The following is a 4,861-nucleotide window of genomic DNA, read 5'->3' as shown; positions in this document are numbered from 1 at the left end:
ATACAATGTTAAGATCTGAATATACTTTGAAATATGAGAGACTATGCTAGAATACCAATTATCAAATATATACAGTAGTGGAAACCTCGATGCATATTGCATATACATGCTATAAGAAGCAATACTGAAAGGATTCAGTTCTCTCTCTCTCTCCCTCAATATATATATATATATATATATATATATATATATATATCTTCATATATATATTATGTCCATAGGTGCAGATGTATATATGTGAATATATACATATGTACATATATGCATAACAATAATAAACAATTATAACTAAAGAAGAGGTCACAAATTTGAAAGGGAATGGGGGCATGAAATAAACTGGAATAAAGAGGAGATGGTGAGGAAATGATGTATATACAGTGGTCATAAAGAAAATTATCTATCTTTATACCTATCTATAGCTATGCATGATATCCATATGTGATATAGTTTGAGTAGCAGGACTTAATAAGTGGTAAATATTATGCTATTTTTTATTTTGCTACTTATAATATTAATATAATAAGTGTAAGTACAAAAATTTATTTAGGAATTATATTTTATGAGTTAAGAAGCATACAGAAATATTAGACTCAAACTAACAGGTATTCTTTTGTTTTGCATGTGCTGCATGAGAAAGCTTAAAATTAAAATATGATATTAAGTACTTGGCAAATTTAAGGAAAACTAGTTGGCACTTATAAAATTCTAATACAGTTCCAACAATATAATCTGAATATTAAGAGTTGAAATGATGTAAGTTTTCAAAAAACTCTGAGGTATTCACTTGGTGATACTCAGATGGATTATGGTTATATAACTATTGAAACTAGGAGACAGTATTTTATATTTGAAGAGTGATTAGTGGTCAATTTAGTGATATCTAAAGTTATAAAAAGAATATTGAGTCCCAAAAGTCTTTGAGTTTGCTATAAAGAGAAATGGAGTGTTTCTGAGAATTAAAAGAATTAAAATATAGTATTATGTCTTAATATGTGTAGATCTCAAAAGGGTATTCAAAGAAGAAACTGATGTTTACCCATTGGGCAGACCATATAATCATAGTTTTATGTAATTCCTATATCAGGAAAGAATACATGTTTAAAGTATTTTTTCTTCCTATACAGTAATGTGCTTAAAAACAACTATAAGCATTTTTTTAGTCTTGGGGCTGCTGCTGAATGATCTGCAACACTTCTGAATTGCATATACTTGAAAATCAAAAATGACTTCCAAAAGACAATACATTCTATATCCAAATCGGTCTTTTCAAAGGGAAAGCCATGTTACCAACCTAAATTCAAGAAGAAGGGTTAATTTTTCATCATCAAGTTGCAACTCAGAAAATAATATCAGTATCAGAAAGCCAGAAAACCGTGAGGTATGTCATAACTGGATTCTCTCAATACCTAAAAATGCAGCCAAAGATTATGAAGTGGAAATTCCTATTCCTCCCAGTCTACACAGATCCCTGACTGATTCTAAAAACTCTTTGATTGGTTCAATCATAGAAGAATGTGGCAACGTTCAAATTCATTTTCCACGTAACAACCAAGGCCCTCAAAAAGTCATTATTAGTGGCTCCACAGAAATTGTTGAAAAAACCAAGAAAAAGCTTCTGCAACTCGCAGAAGAAGAGCAAGCCAAAAGTTACTCTGTGGCTATTCCTGTCAAGTCAAAATATCATCAATTTCTTATGAGTAAAAATGGGGGCAATCTTCAGAAAATCTGTGAGAAGACTGGGGCACGGATTATTTTTCCTACCTTTAAGAACAAGGATCAAGAATCAGTAACTATCATAGGAACAGAAGAGGCTGTTAAAAATGTGCAAAAAGATTTAGAGGTTTTACTGAAAGATCTGGAGGATGTGGTGGAGGATAGCATTTTGATAAGTCCTAAGTACCACAATTACTTTGTCATGCAAAGGGGACAACTTTTACGAGAAATAATTAAAGAATATGGTGGTGTGTTTATTACATTTTCTTATGCAGGAAAACAGAGTACAAAAGTCACAATAAAAGGAGCAAAACCTTGTGTTGAAGCAGCAAAGAAACATATTCAGGAGATATTTGATCCCTTGAGTTCCCATGTCACAACACAGTGTGTTGTTCCCCCTAAATTCCATCCTTTTATCATGGGACCTATATGCTCTCGAATTCAACAGATTGCAAGAGACTGTAAAGTTCAAATCAAATTTCCAGACACAGACAAGACAGCTAGGAAGACACATCCAGAGCTTCAGGAAACAGGGAAAGAAAAGGGTGGAAATAATATAAAAAATCCTGCTTCTACTTCTCCTAAGAAAAGTGACACCTTGTCTATTTCAGGCAACATAGAAAATTGCAAGGAGGCCACACAAGCTCTGGTGAATCTTGTTCCTGTCACTGCTGAAGTTCAAGTACCTTTTCATTTACATCCTTACATCATTGGGCACAAAGGAAGTGGATTACGCAAGCTAATAAAGGACTTTGAAGTTCATATTGAAGTATCACAACCTGGAGGAAATTTTCACATCATATCAATTATGGGCCTTGAAGCAAATGTGGAACAAGCCAAGAAGAAATTGCAAAATCAAGTAAAAACCTTACAAATGGAACTAGACAATCAGACAGTAAAAAATTTCAGGCAAACATTCAGATTAGATCCCAAATATCATTCCAAGATCTTTGGTAATAAAGGTATACTTATTTCCCAGATTTGCACAGAATATGATGTCACTGTCCATTTTTCAAAGAAAGGAAGCAATTCGATCCAAGACCAAATTACCATTTCTGGCTCTAAAAGTAACATCCTTGGTGCCCGTGATGCAATAATGAACATGCTGCGTAAGATTGAAAAAACAGTTTCCAAGGAAATCCCACTGAACCACCATGTTTGTGCCAACATTATTGGATTTGGTGGAAAGTCCATCCAGAAAATCATGGAACAATTCCAAGTAGACATCCATGTACCTTCAAAAGGATCTTGTAATAATTCTAGCATTGTTGTAAGTGGATCATCTTTTAATGTCCAAGAAGCAATTGACTATATCTTAAGTCTTGAGAAACACTTCCTATCTGTTGGAAAATCTGATCCTCCATTGGACCATCATAAGCGTGGTGGTCTTTGCAACACAGCTGCAAGAACATCTAAGAGTTTAGGTAAAAAAACTGTTCTTCATAATGCAAAATCCAGCACACATCCTCCACGTGTGGACAATTCGGAAGATTTTCCCAAATTGAAACATCAAACATCTCCTAAGCTTCACCCTTGGAGACCATAACAAGAAGGTTAAAAACAAATAAAGGGAAATTCTCTAAACCTGACAACCTGAGAATGCGGTCAAATTTATTCTTAAACTAAAGTAGATATTGAATGCTTAGCACATTTCTGACATCTTCCCTGTTAGTACATCACTGCTTATATAGTACATAATTTTGTAGTGAAAATGAGGGACTTGATCTTGAATGCTTGCAATATGTATCAAGTTAGCTACAATTTCCACCCAGGACTTGATCCTGACACTTTTACACATACTCTCTTGAGAAAGTTCATATATAACACAGGCTTCCTAATTTTTCATGGCAAGTAGTGTGCCATTTATCATTTTTACTATGAAGTTTAGCAACAGTCACAAGGAAGCTACCTCTATATCTTTACTAAATGATGACTCCCATTGCTACACAAATACATTTTTCTTTTTGCTTCTTCCATTACTTCTTTATTCATTTTCAAAATGGGAAACCTGTTTCCTTCACATGTGTAATGACTTACAACATAGGAAGAAAAACAGATTGTGATCAGATACGTTGATGTGCTCTGGTACTACTTGCACATCAAAACCAGCATTCTGCTGGTATTCTAGAGGACCACAAATGCTAAAAATCATAATGCATTAATTGAGTTTCCTCACATAATGTTGCTATATTGATGAACTAAGAATATATATAATTTTATTTTAATACTTTTGGCACACTCTTTAGAAGTCTTCCTTCCAATAAAATTATAAAAAATTTGAAGCCAAGAATAGACTGTTTTTCATCTTTCTTTACAGTGAACTCTTTGGCCTTGTAAGTTTTATATTAATTTGTGTCAATTTTTTGGTTGTTTTATTTTTTACTTTTTACTTTATATTTTAGTTTTCAATCACTACTGAAAGAGTTACTGCTACAGCACAGCTGAGGTCTGAGATTCAAATCCACATTCTCCAGTATGTTCCCCATTTCATTCTGCTAATTGCCCAAGTCTTATTATCTCAGGAGCTTTAATCCCCTGACTAGTCAGTATAATGGATGCATGCATACTAAACTCCAGAACAACACTACTTAGAAGTCCTAAAGCTGACTTAGTTGTGTCCTATCTTGTTCTTGAATCATAGCTGTGTACCCTCTGTCCCACTGAGCTTTTTCATCTATTTCCTCACAAGTGTTTAACCCAAGATCATCAACCATGAGCAAAAGATGAGACTGTTGCCTAGCAAAGATATTGATAGACTTTAAATTAATTCAGTTAATACAACTATATATAAGTTAATACAACTATATATGACCTCTCCAAATCACTGTAAGTAAATGCTTAGCACCACACAGAATAAAAGAGAGGTCTTGCTCTCCTGAGTGTTGCAGTTGGTGAGGGACATGGGCAGTTCTCCAACTCTCAAGAACTCATCAGTGCCAGCTTGCCCACCTATCATAAGGTGAAGGATGGAGGATGGTAAGTAAGAGGGAATCCCTCCATCTATGCCACCACTCAGCATAAAAGAGATATGGCCAGCTTTCCCATGCTCATGCCCTCTGAGCCTCCTTACCTGCCACCACCACATCTAGTGCCAACTCTACTATGCAGCCCAGGTGAGGTGCAGAGCCTGATCTACAGTGGGTGATAA

At 34.6% G+C, this 4,861-nt stretch overlaps 1 pseudogene; it reads left to right on the top strand.

The window, feature by feature from the left end:
• The first annotated feature begins 1,141 nt into the window (after positions 1-1,141).
• LOC117694066 (vigilin pseudogene) lies at positions 1,142-3,259 on the top strand (annotated as a pseudogene).
• The last annotated feature ends 1,602 nt before the right edge of the window (positions 3,260-4,861 follow it).

This window comes from Arvicanthis niloticus, chromosome X (assembly GCF_011762505.2).
Source record: "Arvicanthis niloticus isolate mArvNil1 chromosome X, mArvNil1.pat.X, whole genome shotgun sequence".
Taxonomy (NCBI): domain Eukaryota; kingdom Metazoa; phylum Chordata; class Mammalia; order Rodentia; family Muridae; genus Arvicanthis; species Arvicanthis niloticus.
The sequence above is the reverse complement of the archived record's forward strand: the minus strand, read 5'-3'. Positions and strand labels throughout refer to the sequence as shown.